The following is an 18604-nucleotide window of genomic DNA, read 5'->3' as shown; positions in this document are numbered from 1 at the left end:
TTCTTTATTACTTTGAATACCAATCTCTTATTGGTTATGACATTTGCAAATATCTTCTCCCATTCCATTAGATTGTATTTTAGTTTTATTGTTTCCTTTGTTGTGTAGAACCTTTCAATTTTTATGTAGTCCCAATTGTTTATTTTTGTTTTTGTTTCCCTTGCCTCCAGAGACATCATTAGAAAAAAATTACTACAATCAACGTCAAGAACTGTATTCTCCTCTAGGATTTTTGTGGTTTCCTGTCTCATATTTAGGTCCTTAATCCATTTTGAGTTTGTTTTTATTTATGATGTAAGAAAGTGTTCTAGTTTCATTCTTTTGCATTTAACTGTCCAGTTTCCCCAACACAATTCACTGAAGAGACAGTCTCTTTCCAATTGATTATTCTTGCCGTCTTTGTTGAAGGTTAACTGACCATATAATATTGGGTTTATTTCTGGGCCTTCTGTCCTATTCTATTAATCTATGCATATTGTAATGCCAGTATCATACTGTTTTGATCGCTGCAGCTTTGTAATATAACTTAAAATCTAGAATTGTGATACCTTTAGCTTTGTTCTTTTTCAAGATTGCTTTGGCTATTACAGGTCTTTTGTGGTTCCATACAAATTTTAGGATTATTTGTTCTAGTTCTGTGAAAAATACTGTTGGTATTTTTGTAGGGATTCATTCATTCATTTTAAAATACAGTGATTTTAGGACTTCCATACAGTACCTGGTGTCTATCAGGACAAATGCATTCCTCAATTCCCATCACCTATTTCACCCATACCCCCATGTCCCTCCCCTCTGATAACCATCAGTTTGTTCTCTATAGCTAAGAGTTTGACCATTTTAATCTCATATTGCTTTTAACTTTTAATCTATTTTATCAGATATTAACAATGTTATATAAGTTTTCTTTTGGTTAATATTAACATTTGCTTGGTAACTCCTATCTTTTAATTTCAAGCTTTATCATCATTTTAAAATAGTATTGTTTACAATAAAATCGAGAAGGTGGTACAGAGATTTCTCATATATTCCTTACCCTTATGCTTGCATGGTCTCCTTCATTATCAGCATCACTGCTAGAATATATATATTTTTTACCAATGATGAGCCTATATGAACACATTATAATCACCAAAAGTCCATAGTTTACCTCAGGGTTCACTCTTGGTGTTGTACCTTCCATGGGTTTGGACAAAAATATAATGATTTATATCTATCATTACAATATTATACAGAATATTTTCACTCCTCTAAAAATCCTATGTGCTTTTTGTTCATCCCTTCACCATTCTCTTTTCCCAAGCAACTGTTTTTTTCATTTTCTTCATAGTTTTGCCTTTTCCAGAATGTTGTAAGTGGGAATTATACAGTATATAGCCTTTTTAAGATTGGCTTCTTTCAGTTAGTAATATGAATTTAAGCTTCTTCTATGTTTTTGCATGGCTTGATAGTTTATAAACTTTTATTGTTGAATAATATTTTTTTTGTCTAGATGTGCCGCAATTCACCTACTGAAGGATATCTTAGTTTTTTTCTAAGTTTTGGCAGTTAGGAATGGAGCTGCTGTAAACATCTGTGTGCAGGTTTTTGTGTGGACATGTTTTCAACACTTTTGCGTAACTGCTAAGGAATATGGTTGTTAGATCACATGGTAAGATCATGTTTAGTTTTTTTTTTTTTTAGATTTTATTTATTTATTCATGAAAGACACACACAGATAGAGAGAGAGAGAGAGAGAGAGAGAGAGAGGCGCAGAGATACAGGCAGAGGGAGAAGCAGGCTCCATGCAGGTAGCCGGACGTGGCACTCCATCCCAGGTCTCCAGGATCATGCCCTGGGCCGAAGGCAGGCACCAGACCACTGAGCCACCCAGGGAATCCCACATGTTTAGTTTTGTAAGAAACTAAACTCTCTTCCAAAGTGGTTGTACTATTTTGTATTTCTTCTAGCAGTGGATGAACATTCCTGTGATTCCACAACATCCCAGCTTTTGGCATTCTCAGTGTTCTGGATTTTGGTTATTTTAATATGTATTTAGTGGAACCTTGTCTTAATTTACATTTCCCTGATGACATGTGACATGAAGCATCTTTTCTTTTTTTTTTTAAGATTTTTATTTATTCATTCATGAGAGACAAAGAGAGAGAGAGAGAGAGAGAGGCAGAGACACAGCAGAGGGAGAAGCAGGCTCCATGCAGGGAGCCCAATGTGGGACTCGATCCCAGGTCTCCAGGATCACACCCTGGGCCAAAGGCAGGTGCCAAACCGCTGAGCCACCCGGGCTGCCCTGAAGCATCTTTTCATTTGCTTATTTGCCAACTGGATATCTTCATTGGTGAAGTACCTGTTAAGTCTTTGGTTCATTTTTAAATAATGTTGTTTGCTTTTTTATTGTTGAGTTTTAGGAGTTCTTTGTATATATATATCATTTTGGGTGGCTCTTTTATTTATATTTATTTTAGTTTTTAGAGAGGAGGAAGGTGTAGAGAGAGGGGCAGAATCTTTTTTTTTTTTTTAAGAAAGGAGATGTTTTTTTTTAAAGAAAGGATTTATTTATTTATTTGAGAGAGAGAGAGAGTACAGGGAGAAGGGACAGAGAGAGTGTTAAGCAGACTCCTCACTGAGTGCAGAGCCTGATGCAGGGCTTGATTTCATGATGCTGAGATCACAACCTGAGCCAAAACCAAGAGTCAGAAGCTTAACTGACTGTACCATCCAGGTATCCCAAGAAAGAGAGAATCTTAAACAGATTCCATGCCCAGCACAGAGCTGGCACAGGGCTTGATTTCACAACCCTGAGATCATGACCTGAGCTGAAATCAAGAGTCTGATGCTTAATTGATTGAGCCACCCAAGCACCCATAATGGGCTCTTATACTTAAACTGCATATTGCTAGATTCATTTTTTACCTTTTAATATTTTATTTATTTATTTATTGAGAGGCATACAGAGACATAGGCAGAGGGAGAAGCAGATTCTCTGTGGGGAGCCTAATGTGGGCCTTGATCCCAGGACCCCAGGATCATGACCTGAGTCAAAGGCAGACACTCAACCACTGAGCCACCCAGGTGCCCCTAGATTCAGTTTTTGAGCCTTGTCTTATTGTGTTTAGATGATTGGGTTAAGATATTTAGATTTATAGTGATTACAGACATTTAAATTTATTATACTCCTATTTAGGTGCTTTTTTTTTTTTTTTGCCTTAAAATTTTTACGATTCTTCCCCCCCACCCCTTCCTTTCCTTCTAATAGATCAATGAAGTTTTTAAAAATTCTTACCCCCTTCTACTTCTACATAAGGAAATTTGCTACCATGGACCAGCGTCAGCAGAACCAACAAATTATTTGTTTTGCCATTTTGACTTGTGAGTGCTTGTTCAGCTTTTCTTAAATGATGGGAAGTCTGAGGTCCCCCTTGTGAGTATGTCACTAAGATAAGATAAGTTTTACATTTGTTTAGCCTGGTGTTCTAAAACATTTCTACTTGGGATTTCTATGCCTTTTTTCTAGGCTTAAATTTTCTTAGACCCTGCTTTGTACAAATTCAAAATCCAAACCTGTTTGAAGGTAGGACTGTGGTTTTTCATTCTCAAGGAGGAATTTTTTTTTTTCCCTTTTCCAGGACTCAGACTGAGATGGACAAGCTTCCCTTTCATCTCTTTACTTTCACTAGGGGATTTTCTTTCCTGATTCATGACTTCTTAATTTATACAGAAATTTATACTGAATTTATACTCTACCTTGCTGGGGTCCAAAGCCTTTTCCTCTGTCCCCTGCACAGCCTTGAAATCCACATCCCTATAGTGTTGGGATTGGCAAATGTTTCAGAGCAGCCATGGTGTTTGTATTCATTGATCATTCAGGTTTTCTGCTTTGTCTTATTGTTTCCCCTTGGATATTTCCCTTGCTCTCTTGAAAGCACAACTATGCATTTAAATGGATGTTTGCTATATTTTATCTACTATTTCTATGTGTTTTGCAGTAAGGGCTTTTCAGAATATCCAGTTCAACCTATTGCTAGAAGAGGTTTGTTTTAATGTACCTTAGAAATATCCAATTCCATTCAAGTAATAGCTTATATAAAAGCCATTCTTGCCTCCTGACACATGGGACTCTCAAGTAGTCCTGCTGAGCCACATAATAATCTTTGTTCTCTTAACACAATTGTACTTCTTTGAATGAACTTTATAATTTTGTTTGTTCCTTATGGACTATTGGCTTCTATTACCATCAGTATACATTAGTGTGACTCTTGTTGCCAGTTATATAACATTCAAATCATCTTTAAATCCATGCTAGTCTAAGGTAGGTCATAAATGAAGATTGCTAAGACCTTAATGACCTTAATGAGATCCTGTATCCACTGTTCCAAGGCAATTGTACATTCTGTAGGCAACTTCTGCATGACCTGAAGTGACCAAAATGCTCCAGTAGAGCAAAATAAGCAAAGTTTCATATGGGTAGTTTATTTGACTCATTACTTACCTCTATTCTTGTAGTGCAGTGCATTCTCCTTTTTTTTTTTTTTTTTTGCAGGAACCATTCTCTTTCTTCAGCCCCATCATAAATCCTTGTGCCTTGTATAATGGTAGGCCCATGACCCAATCTGGACCAATGGCAAAACACCCCACCCCTAGATATAGCATCAGTCTAAGATTAGACAGGTGATTCGATTGGATAAAACACAAAAATAAATTAAGAGAAGCTTTTCATCTAAGATGCCAGCAGAGAGCCATTGGACATATGTTTCCTGCTGTGGGGGAAGAAATAGGTTTTAGGTTGGAGAAGATAAAGCCAACATACCAAGAAATTGGCAATGCAAGAACCAAAGAGATAGGGAGTTCTGGCCCCTTCTCATGCCTTGGTTCCAACTTGAGGTCCAGCTTTGCCCACAATCATCCTGAAGTTTGGTTAGGGAAGCTGCCAGTTACTTTTCTTGAGATGGCTGGTTTGGGTTGGGTAAATATCTCTTCTAGTCAAGAGTTCTGATTCCTTAGCATCTTCATCAGAAAAATATTGGTAAATACTTTGTTACTCGTGGACATATTTTTGGTGACAAAGTGATTTATGTAGATACAGTCTCTATATTTTAATGGTTTGCATTCTAAGAGCTGTAAGTCTGGCACTCTCTCTAGGACTGCTAATCTCAATGAATCTTTAATGTCCACTTTTGGGGTATGTAGTTAAAAAGTAATAGTTGAAAGTCATCATCCATCTTTCCAGGAGATTCAGACCTACTCCAATGGAGTGCTAGGTTACATTTAGGCATTGGTATGGATGGAGCTCTTGGTTAAAGTTAAACCATTCCCTTCTCTAACACATAGGAAAATTGATGCATAAAAACTTCTGGTGTAATAACTATCCTCCCAGGCCTCTAGGCATTAGAGATTTGGTTATCTTTCACTCAACTGACAATTGATCCATTGTTTGCATTAAATAATCTGGCTTTGTTCAAGCACACCACTGTTTGTATTCTTAATTCCAAATCTTACCTCATTATGAACAATTTTCTACTCTTTCCTCTGGGGAAATGCTAATGATGCTTGTTTATATAGAAAGTAAAGCAAAGGAGTCAGTTCTGACATTTTGGCTTGCTTTCACAGGCAAGAAAGAGAAGTACTGTATTCATGTGTTGCAAGTTTTTTTTTTTTTTTTTCCACTTTCCCTCTCTTTATGTTGAATTGTGCCTGCAGCAATAAGTGAGTACTTCAGGTTGCTTCATGCAGTGGTCATTAACTACTGACAGTAATGTCTTTAATGAATGTTTTGTTTCTTTTGATTAATTTGTCTCTATTTCCCTTGTTCTAAATCCTATAGCCAGCAACCATGTTTTAAGTGGATATTTGTAATAACAGTGAAGTTTCCCACTGTGTTTCTTTGGCTTACATCAAGACTTAATGTGCTCAGGAACTGGGACAAACTGGTGGGAACTAGAAAGGTCTGTTGAGCACCCTGCAGGGACTTGAGGAGTTAAGTAGACTTATGTTGTCAACTTACTGTGTGCTCGACACTCAAGGACACTGCCAGTGGGCCACCAGGAACAGCCACAGATAGCTGTTGTGTTTTGGAATTGGTCATTTTATTGTTTTCAGTGAACTGGAACCTTTTCTTTTCCCCTTGATTTTTTTTCCTTTCAAGTTGTGCTGTTGATTCGCATTGCAGAGTTTTACAAAAACAGTCCGTTGAAACTCATCTTTGATTCTTATAAAGTTGTTGCAGATGATAGTTTAATATTTCACAGTGATTTCTTGATGAAGAACTAAAGAAAAATTGCTTTCTGGACACACAATCCAAAAAACTTTGTGCTGTATTGAAGCAGTTGTTTTATTTACTCTAAGTAGACAGTATGAGTTTTGTTACCTTCTTTGGAATGAATACAGAGCATAAAACCAAACTTGTTACTCTGGCAAGTAGAAGAGGACCAGTTGGCATGCTCCATATGATGAGCCTGTCTTTTCTTATCCTTTGCCTTACGCTGCACCTAATTTTTCTTTACTTAGAACTAAGTATTTTATTTTGTGATTTTGTATACATTTTAATAAAATTCCTTTTTTATTAAAAAGCAAGGCATAAATAGGGTAGATTTTTTTTTTTACAAAGTGATGCCTAATCTTGCTCAAACTCACATATTCACGCAGTGTTCCATTACACACAGTCCTAAGCAATGAACAACAAAGCCCTACACATCCAAAGTGGATGGCTCTAAGTGCCTGCATTAAAATCTTATGGTCATGGCTTCCAGCAATTCCTTTTAGCCCTTACTTCAAAGTCTAATCTTATGTTACATATTATTTGAAGAAACTTCAATATATTATCTCAAAGCCCGCAGTAGATATAAAATAGGGAGAAAAACTTCTACATGGGGGTGCTGACAGCAATCGTGACATAGATGACAAAACTAAGCAAAACAAATAACCCCATATACTTTAGTAATTTATCTATGGTGTATATGTGCATAGAATAAAACTATATATACTTAATATAGGTATAACTTAATATTCATAGTTATGAATAACTCAATTATTTAGAATTTTTGGCTGCCCAGAATTCTCCTATTCCAAAGACTTCAGGGAATTGAGTTTTCTATAAATTTTTACTCTACATTTAAACTTCTAATTTATATGTACTGTGAATAAAATGGAAGAGCCACACATGGAAATATTCAATCTCTGAATCTCTCATGGCAACATTGATCAAATAGATTGGGAAACACATGGATATAGGTTTAATATTTTCTAGTTTCACTAGAAAAGTATCATTTAATATTATGGAAGTGATTTCATAGATGTCTCTCCAGGGCCTCAGTAGCAAACAGCTTCTGTGTCTACCCTAGCATGCAAAAACGCTCCATTTAAAATTTAAGCTATAACTGTGTGTATTGTAATATCTATAATTACATTTCTACTTGGTTTAATGTTAGAGTTTTTCAAGTTACAAGAAATGTATGCTCGTTGGAGATTCAATTCATGATGGTTATGTATATTCAAATATTTATTGATAGGAAGCATTAAACTCATGTCTTCTGTAACTAATAAACTCCTGAATTTACCCTTGGGAAAAAAACCAGTTAGTTCCTTCAGGGATCATGGGGCTCTTTCTCTAACCTCTTGTTTCTGAGTGTCGATTAAGGATACTAACATCCATTTCCCCAAAACAAAGTATAGTGTTCTCATTTTGTGATACTGATAGGTTCACATTTTCTGTAGGTAGACTCTTAGAGGGTTATAAATCATTGTGTTTTTGGTCTTCCTTTTCATTCTAACCACCATGTCACTGAACAGATAGTTATCTCCCTTTAGACATTTCTAGGAGGAGGCAGAGTGAGGGCTTCACAGCCAATGTTGCTATCTGCCTCTAGCTTCATGGCACCCTGGCCCTCAGCTATTGCTCTGACTGGCTAAGGCCTAGGTTAATGCTGGGCTTTGAAGAAAGTGTTGTTTCTATCCTCCTCCTGCTTTCCTTTTCTATCGGCCTGCTGGGTATGTAACTCTGAGATTCACATTTCCTTTCAAGAAGTAGTAGTCCATTTAGGTTTCAGTACAAAGCTGTATGGGTTCTTCAGGTGATTCAGCCTGTGGAGTTTGGACCCAAACCTCACTCATCTAGTAATCAATAGTAATAAATGTTGCTTTACTTTTTAAAAAAAAATTTACAATTGTTCTCTGTGGGTATGTTTTTCTAGAGGGTTTCACAGGAAGGAGTGATGACTGGTTTATGGAGAGTGAATTACTTGACCTATACCATAATTTTTTAAATTAAAAATTGTATTTTTATTAAGAAACTAATGCATGTGGCTAAATATTTAAATTTTTTAAAAAAGTAAACACTGAAAATTCTGCCTCTTAATCTCATACTTGACCCCATCCAGCTGCCATGGTCCCACATCATTAAAATACTATTTTTATTTGTTTGTTGTGCATCCTTCTTGAATTTCTATTTGCACATGCAAACAAAAATGTATTCCCTTAGCTTCTTGCTTTTTACATAAAGATATCATATTAAACACACTTGTATTAAACCTTGCTTTTTCTCTAAACATATTCCATATCAGCCAATATGCAGTGTTTTTGCAACTAAAAAAATATATTGAGGCATAATTGAAATATAACATATTAGTTTCAGGTGTACAATATGATGACTTGATATTTAAACGTATAGTGAAATGATCACCATAAAGGTATAGCTAACATCTGTCACCGTACATATTTACAATTCTTTTTCTTGTGATGAGAACTTTACGATTTATTCTCTTAGCAACTTTCAGGTATGCAATACTATATTATTAACTATAGTCACCATGTTGTACATCATATCCCCATCTTCAATTCTTTTATGATTGCATAGCATTACATTGTATAGATATCTATGTGCTATAATTTACTTAATTACTCCCTTTATTGAAAAATGGTAAGGTTAATTTCCAATTGTTTGCTAATAATGCTTCAACAAGTATACTTATGCATACATTATTTTGCACACATTCATGTGCTTATAAATCCAAAAGTGAAATTACATTGTCAAAGATTATATGTATTTGTAACTTTGATAGATACTATTTGCCCTCCATAGGGATATAAAATTTTATATTCCATAGCCTCACGTATGGCATATGTTATAAAACTGAGTTTTTGCCAATCTAAAAGGTAACAAATAGTATTTCAGCGTAATTCAATTTGCATTTCTCATTTTATAACTGAGGTTGACATCTGTCAAACAGTCATTTAAATTTTTCTGATAACTATCTGTTTATATCTTTGGATATATTTGCTTATTGTTGTTAAATCTTTCCATTTCAGTTTTTAAGAACTTACTATATATTAGATTAACACTTTAGCTTTGATATGGTTACAGATGTTTTTTCCAACTTATATGTCTTTTAGTTTTGCTTATTGTTTTTGCCATTAGAAACTTTTTATGTTTGTGTAGTAAATTGTTAATATTTCATGGATTCTCATTTTTCAGAACTAGGTAGGCTTTTTCTCTATTAAGCTTTTTTTCTCTATTTTTTCTCTATTAGGCTTTAAAAAATTCCATACTATGTTACTTTTATGGTTTTATCCTTATTTATATTTAAATTTTGAGAGGAATTTATTCCAGTATGTAATGTGAAAAATGGATTCAATTTCATTTTTTCATATTTCTACCTAGTTATCAAAACACCATTTGTCAAAACGTTCCATATTTGTTTTACAATTTGAGATGCCATCTTTATCTCATTTACATGAAAATGGGATGGAGAGTGACCCAGGTGAGAAATCCTGGCAAATTGCCCGCCTGGGGTGAGATCCTAGCTTTTTAACTGGCAGTGATCTTAAAAAGGAGCTCCCATCTTCTTGGCCGCCAGATACGGGGTAGGCATTCTGTAATATGTAGCTGAGGAAGGAATGGGAGCAGGTTCTGCCTCAAATGTTATAGCCTCCCACCATTCTTATGGACATTTAGGTGACTTTTTGGAATAAATGCTTATTAATTTACTGTATGCACTTAGTTTCCAGATACTTTTTAAAAACATTTCCAAGTACTTTAAATATTTGTATTTTATAATATGCAAGTTCCTTATGCAGCTATTTTGAAAGTCTGATCAAATTTTTTTTGTGTTCTTATCAATGTTTTAATATAACAGTTTTTTATATATAACACATTTAAATATGTGATGTGTGTTAAAGATTTACTGATATAATAATTATGACTGGCTTTTCATCTGTCTTTTATGTGTTTATCAATTTTCGAACTTTTTCACTATGTGGTCTGATTTGTTTATGAACAATCTTTGTGACAGTTAGGTTTGCATAGTTGCTTGGTAGTTACTTTTTAAATGATAACTTTATATAATATTTTAAATCATCCATTAATTTACAGTGCTGTTCTCCTATATTGCTCAGTATTAAAATTAGGTTTCTCTTTATGCTTCTTCCTCCTATCTCTTTCACTTCTGGAATTTAATCAATAACATTCTCAGTGTTTTCCTATTTAGTATTTGCCATTTTACTGTTAAATATGATTTAATTTCTAAAATTTGATTTATCACTTTATTTTTAAAAATTTAATTTCTTTTTTTGCAGGTGATTCTTTAATTTTAGTTTTTAAATTTAAATTCAGTTAATTAACATATAATGTATTATTAGTTTTAGAGGTAGTATTTAGTGATTTATCACTTTAAATGATAAACTTTGACTCCTAGTGATTATAGATAAGGTAATTAGGTAAATCTCAGGATTCCTGTGTTTGAGTACATTGTCTCTACACAGCTCTAGAGGTTGCCATTCATATTAGAATTTAGGAGAATGATATAATTTGGCATTGTGAATTATACAAACTGCATATCTGTGTGCAGACTCTTAATTTACTCTCTGTATTATATTCTTTACTCTTTTGGTTTTTGTTAGCTGTAATATTTGTATATTGCCTGAGTTCTTGTGTATTTAAAACTGCCTGAGGTCTATATTTGAAAGCCAGTTTGGCTGGGTATAAAACTTTTGGTTCTCTGTTTCTCTTTTTTAAAAAAGATTTTATTTATTAATTTGAGAGAGAGAGAATGAGAAGGAGAGAGAAAGAGGGAGGAGAGAGAGTACAAGCAGGGAGAGGAGCAGAGGGAGAGAGAAAGAATATCAAGTAGATTCTCTGCTGAGTGTGGAGCCCTAGGTGGGGCTCAATCTCATGACCCTGAGATCATGACCTAAGATGAGATCATGACCTAAGATGAAATCATGAGTTGGACACAATCAACTGAGCCACCCAGGTGCCCCTTTCAGTTTCTCTTTTAGAATAGGTTGTAAATGTTTCACTGTATTTTTGGTTTTAAATGCTGCTGTGAAAAAAATATGCCAGATAGTTGCATTCTCTTTTTTGTGTGAAAGACTTGATCCTTTTTCCTGACAGACTAAAGGATTTTTTTCTGTGAGTTTTTAACAGTTTATAGGATATTCTTAGTATTTTCCTTTTTTGGGAACCTAATCTTATTTTTGAAAAGTTTTCTTGAATTAGCTCTTCAAGTCATTGTGCTGTTTCAATACTTTGATTTTCTTCTTTCAATACTCCCCTCTGTTTGGGGGAGGTGGTATCTCATCATCTTGGCTTATTTTCTGTAGTTATTATTTTCTCTTTAATCCCTTTAAAACTCTTCCTTTATTTCAATTTCATTTCATTTATTTCTTTCATTTCTATCCTCTATATATTTTTTCTTTAAGATTTTATTTATTTATTCATGAGAAACACAGAGAGAGAGGCAGAGACACAGGCAGAGGGAGAAGCAGGCTCCATGCAGGGAGCCTGACATGGGATTTGATCCCAGGTCTTCAGGATCATGTCCTGGGCTGACGGTGGCGCTAAACCACTGAGCCACCAGGCTGCCCTATCCTCTATATTCTTTAGTGTGTTTTCCATAGTCTCTTTTCATCTCTATACTTCTTTCATGTTTACCTTCATTTCAGTGATTTTGAGTTTTATTTTTTCCTAGCTTTTTCCAGCATATATTTGACCTCTTTTTATCATATTACCACTTCTTCCCTGAGTTCTTGTATTTCTGCTTCATGGTCTTCTATTTTTTAAGTGACATCATCACTAAATTTTATTTCATGGCAAAATATTTGGACAAATTTTTCATCTTATCTTTGGCAAAGATACTTGTTATGTACTTTTTAATCCATACCTAAATTTTGCTTTTCTTTTACATAGTATAGTGATTTCATATAAATCAGTAATTATTTATTACTGAATTAATTGCTTTTTTTGAATCAATAATTCATGGGAAGTTCCTGCAGAGAATACGGGAGGGGCCAAAGTTTCTTGCAGGCTTAATAACCCAAAGAGTCTGTCTTCTGTTACCATAGAAACAGACTGCTGCTGCAAATGTGGCTAATAGCTTTGTATCTTTTTTATAGTGGCACTTTTTTATAGCCTAGATATATTGGATCCAAGAGGGCTTCTGGTGACATATTGTTTATCTCAGTTCCTAAAGCCATTGTTGCAAACAAAGTGTATAATTTTTGTATTTCAGAGTGACTCTCTGGCCTTTAGGATGTGTGATTTTTGCCAACACTATCTGAAATCAGCTACCATTGGGCCTAGCTACATGACTTTCTTGATCTCAGCTATTTTGAGTTTCTACACATATTTTTGGAGTCTAGAGTTTGTGTATTTTTCCCAAATTTTGCTGAAAATGGTATTTGTATTAAAAAAATATTCTTGCTGCTTTTAGTGTCATTTCTAGGAACAGTGGTGAGAGATGCTGTTTATGCACTATGTTTGGCATGTCACCTAATAGTACTCTAGTCCACATCTCTAATGGAGCTCCTAGACTTTTCTAAGGCTTGGGAATAGTTTAATATGTATTGCCAATGCTTACTACATTTTTATTCTTAACATATTTTACATATGATATATCAGTAGGAGATGTCAATGTTTGGCAAAAGACTACCTATCTCTCCAAATGTGTAACCTTTCCTTTTCTCTGCTTTTATCATTATAGTAGGTACTACTACTACTGGGGCAATTAAGTTTGCTTAGAACACTGTGGTCAGTGCTGGTTAGTAAGTTGGAGTGGGTCAGAATGAGTGCTTAGGTGAAACCTGGGTATAGAGGTGTTAATAGACATTTTATGCTCAAATGGTACCTGGGAAAAATTAGAAGGCAAAATGATCAGAATCATATGCTTTGTGGATGACCAAGGATTTCCCTATGTTTAATCATCAGGAAAGCGTAGAGTACTAAGTGTCTCTCATATTGAGAATGAAAGTAATTTTGAGAAAAATTGGCATCAGACCACTTACTCATTTCACTTAACAAGAATTTATGAAGCATCTTTCATATCATATACCATTACCATGGACTCATATAAAAGAGAAAACAAATGCAAAAGAATATACATGTGGAAAATGGTAAGTGGAGGAAAAATCTAGTTCGTTTGGGAGTATATCAGGAAAGATTCTCCAGAAGAGGTATTATTTGGAGGTATCAATTACACTGTGTGTATTGACTTCAAGGGAATTTTATGTTTTTCTTAAAGAACAATTGTTTAAAGAAGGAATGGGGTCCTTTAACAATATGTAGAATAGATAAAATGTAGTCAATTACCCTATGGAAAGTCACCTTTCACACTATGAGAGAAAGCATCAAGTGATATTTTAACTTTAGCTTTACAGTTTAATAGAAAAATGCCAGTGTAGAGTTTTCACTACTTATCAGCATCTTAAGGGAAATATTCATATGTACTGCATTTAAAAAAATGGAATTATAGGATGCTCTAAATTATTTCATTAAAACATTTTAATAATCATCATTAAATGGAATGCCAATGTCAGGGAAAAGCTGGAAATAAACAAGAGCTTACATTACCAGGAAAAGTCTTCAGGGTACTATCTAGTTATACTTTTAAAAGATAGACACACACACAAAGGCACATTTAAATAGAATAAACTTGTTAACACTTTTTTATTTAGAATAAATAACATGAGTCTGGCATAATGGTTTACATGATGATCACTCCCTTTGTGTTGGGAATTAATTAGAAGTATTCTATAGGTGTTTTCCTTGTACCAACCAGCAGTGAACAATGGAGGAAGCACAAGGACTGGAAAGGTCACATCTTAATATTTTGAAAGCTTGAGTGGTTACAAAATGCAGAGGTCCCATGCAGAAAGATAATTACCTGCTATGTCTATTTTCAAAATTCTTAATCAGGTTATCAGCAGTAAGACTGCTTTTTTCCTTTAGTCCCCAAACAATGAGGCATTTATAAAAGCAGGTCACCTGAGTACAGCATTAGCCAACATTAATAAGTTGAAAGTACCATTGGGATGAGAGAAGAATTGGCAGGACTGCTGATCTTGTTTATCCTCTCTTATCTTTTTTTCTTCTTCTTGGTTCATTTTCTAGAGAGTCTCTTTTCATTGCTTGTGTGCTCATCTGTGCAGATTTAAAATGCCTTAGTGGTGGCAGAGAGTAATTAATACATAGAGCCTGGAAACTTAACTTTTAAATTTTATTAATGAGCTAAGTTGAGTTCTCCTTTATCTTTTAACTGACCCCAAGAGCATTAATGAAAAGTATCTAAATATGAATACAGGTGTAGTAATAAAGGAGAATTATCAGTCACCCTTAATTTAATTGGTGTCACCTTAGCTTTTAGTAGGGTAATAGGATAGTATTGCCACCTGCAATCATTCAAGACTACCTTGCTCACTAATTAGCTCACTTAAAAAAAATTAAATGACCTTTCAAAAGTGAGTAAAATAGAATCTGGTAAGAACCATTAAATACATATATATTTTTGTGAAATAGCATTGATAGAATATTAAATCACATATTTTGAGTTTTGAGGGACATTAGTGATTCATTTTGTGCAACCTCTATCCATGAATCTCTTGAAACACTCTAATGGTGCACAGACTTTCTAAAACTCTAGTAACTGGAGCTTATTTCACTATGTCTGACACTCCAAGGTCTTTCATCTAGTTTTATTAATTCTTAAATTCCCTGGATACAAAATATCCTATATACATAGTAATATGATTGGGAAGGGTAGTTCATGCTTTTGGCTAAAAGTCCAATTTATTCAATATTTATTGTGTGTGCACTGAACATTACTATGACTACTTTTGTCATGAAGAATAACCCCAAACATGGTTGTGCTGCCTCTGAGGAACTTGTATTATGAAGATTTAGAAAGAGACATACACAGAACAACTCCATAAAAAAGTTAAATATTACATCATACAAGTTAAACACATTTGCTAAGAAATATCAGTAACCATGCACAATCAGCAAAGGTAAATGTAACTACATATCAAGCTAGTAGGCTTCTCTTGTTCCTCAGGAAAAGTTTTTGTACTAAAGTCTTCAAAACGACAGTTTTATTTTAGGAGATACAGAGACTATTTCATTTAGGAGACATTCAGAGCAGTTCACTAGCTTTGTTGTATATGTTCTTTGAAATGCTTTAACAGAGCATGTGATTTGGATAGTTATTGCCATATCAGAAAAGGATCCAAGAAAGCATTGTTGGCTTTTCACTTTAACGATTACAAAGCAAAATTTATTAGCAGCCAGTGCCTCTCCTAAACAGTAATCCAAAGCATCTCCGAATGAGAAGAAATCCTGTTTAAGCGCCCAGATTATGAGCTATTGATGAGTGCAGTTGGTTTTTCTTGGAACAGCTTGACTTCTGAAATTTTTCTAACCCAACTATATACTAGTCCACATCTTCCTATTTGTTTATATAAACTTTCTGTTATAGTAATAATTAATGCTTATATTTGCTTATCTCATTATTTGTGAGGAATTGTGGGAAAAACCTTATATTCATTTATTTCATTTTATCTTTGCCTCAACACTATAAGTTCTATTTTTGTACCCATTCTACAGGACAGTAATTGAGGTAAAGGGGTGCATTTTCTGATAGAAGACAAATGAGCAATTTAGGCTCAGATTTGTTGGACTCCAGAGTCAAAAATGGCAGTGGAATTTCTCACCAGGAACATATTTCCAGAATTAATTTCTTGGAACATACTAGTAAATTTCCATTTCTATATATTTGCTTATATTTCCTCCAAACTGAAACTCCTACTGCCCATATAACTTTTCATTTTCAAATGCTGATTTGTTTTTTTTTAAATTTTATTTATTTATTTATTTATAATAGTCACATATATATAGAGAGAGAGGCAGAGACACAGGCAGAGGGAGAAGCAGGCTCCATGCACCGGGAGCCCGATGTGGGATTCGATCCCGGGTCTCCAGGATCCTGCCCTGGGCCAAATGCTGATTTGTATGCCTCTCCTACTTTGGTGAGATCGGTAGGAGCTATTCTAGAATTACAAAAACGGAACTGTGCTGTGAAGTGTTAGTGTCAGTCTAACCCTCTTTTCCTCATGTTTAGCATAGTTTTATTTTACTTTATTATTATTTTTTTAAGATTTATTCACTCATTCACGAGAGACATAGAGAGACAGAGAGAGAGAGAGAGAGGCAGGCTCCTCACAGAAGCCCAATGTGGGACTCGATCCCGGATGCCGGGATCACGACCTGAGCTGGAGGTAGCCACCCAAACACTGAGCCACGCAGGCATCCCAGTTTAGCATAGTTTTAATACTTAAAGTTTTATATTGAAAGAGTCAAAGATTATTCCAGGAATATATTTTTAAAGAATCTCTGAAACTGGCCTCAATGTTTGTGGCCAGATGTAAGGAAATGTTCAGCCTACAAATGGTCTTTCCATTTTATAAGCTTCGTTCTATTCAGATAGCACTTTGGGACTCCTCAAATGAAAGGAACAATAGTATCAAAAGATACATCTATTTGAAATTTGGAGTCTTTATTTTCAAGTTACTACTGAAAATAATCCATGATATTTGTTAGGTAATAGGCATACTTTTCTTTTTCTATAATGAATATTTTTTTTCAGTTATAACTTGCTTTCTGTAGGATTGCTAGAAAAAGAATACTGAGATCTATTTTTTCTTTGTGGGTTTTTGGTCTGAATTTTATTGATATATATTCGATTATAATTGGTATGAGAACAATCTTTCAAGTCCCACTTGGAATCAGAGATATGGGTGCTTATAAGAAAGTGCTATAGCCATTCTGTTTGTATTGATGTTGATTATGTCAAGGATGAAGATCATGTTTTCTATGTAATATTGTAGGGCACATCTGCTGGCAAATCCTTGATTGATGAATTGACTTTACTGAAGTATTGAGCTGGACTGGAAGTCAAGAGATCTGCTTAAGCTCTTTCTTTGTTTCTTTCTTTCTTTGTTTCTTTCTTTCTTTCTTTCTTTCTTTCTTTCTTTCTTTCTTTCTTTTTTTTAAAAGATTTTATTTATTTATTCATGAGAGACACAGAGACAGAGAGAAAGGCAGAGACACAGGCAGAGGGAGAAGCAGGCTCCATGCAGGGAGCCTGAGGTGAGACTCAATCCCAGGTCTCCAGGATCACGCCCTGGGCTGAAGGTGGCGCTAAACCCCTGAGCCACCCAGGCTGCCCAAGCACTTTCTTTGTTATCCATTAGCTAAAGACCATGGACAAAACTATAGCAGCCTTGTTGTCCTCAACCATAAAATCTGTGAGCTGTACATGATTGTCTTTAAATCATCTTCCAGCAGTTAATATTTAAAATCTCACTTGTTCTTCTATCCACTAGATTCTTTTTCTGTATAAAGTGGTTCTGTGTGGTCTTTCCTGTTTCTTATTGGATTGAAGGGGATCAAAATATGCCATTTTGACATATGGATTCTTTTGAGCTCAAGGCAATTGAGAGTCAATAGATACAGAAAGATGCCTCAGAGCTTTCCCTTATCTGACTAAATGCAAAAAATTCTGAGAAATGATGACTGCCATAAATCTTCTTTCTGGGGGAATTGTATCCATGAAGATGACAAATTGGCACCAAGAGTCTGTACAAACAAACCTTACTTAAATAACCTTTATTTTTCTTTAGCTCACCCATATATTTTCCTTCCCACAATTTCACTCCCTTGAAGCACAAACCTCCCCTTTCCTTTGTCTAGTCAGTTCTCCATAATTTATCATCCTTTGTTAAAATAGTATATAAGTTTCCAAGTCTTTTTTTTTTTTTTAGGTTTTCACTACTTTTCTGTGTTGCCCTCATGCATGTAAAATTCAAAGCATCAATTATATTTGTATGCCTTTTTTCTTCTGTTGATCTTTCTTGTGTCAGTTTAATTCACAGAGCTTCAGACAAAGAAAATAAGAGAGTAGACAAAAAGTTTTTTCTGCTCTACAGAATGCTTAGGATGAAAATATTTCTCTCTGATTTACAATAATGATGAATTTGATTCTTTCTCCTCCATTCTTACATTTTGAGGGTACTATAGCTTAAAGAGCTTCCAAGCTTATGTGCGCCCCAACTGCTATCACTGGAATGCAGACAGCACTTTAGGATTTGAATACTTAGAAGTGACTCATACTGTCATAAGGTAGGTAAGGTAGAAATTATATTATCCTCTAGCTTGGGTATATTAAGCATGACATGGCTTATTGCCAGCTTTATTTCACATCTGTCTTCTGGCTTACTGTTTTATAAAGGGTCACATGATCAATTCTAGACACATTAAAAACCACCTTATATCTGTATTTCAAATGATTCA

At 34.6% G+C, this 18604-nt stretch overlaps 1 long non-coding RNA gene across 1 annotated transcript in view; it reads left to right on the top strand.

Moving 5' to 3' along the window:
• LOC121489726 overlaps positions 1 to 18604 on the top strand; it is a 541311-nt gene that overhangs the window by 176236 nt on the left and 346471 nt on the right. The window lies entirely within an intron of this gene.

The sequence above is a fragment of the Vulpes lagopus genome, chromosome 4 (assembly GCF_018345385.1).
Source record: "Vulpes lagopus strain Blue_001 chromosome 4, ASM1834538v1, whole genome shotgun sequence".
In the NCBI taxonomy this organism is placed as follows: Eukaryota; Metazoa; Chordata; class Mammalia; order Carnivora; family Canidae; genus Vulpes; species Vulpes lagopus.
This window is presented reverse-complemented; position numbering and strand designations above follow the sequence as displayed.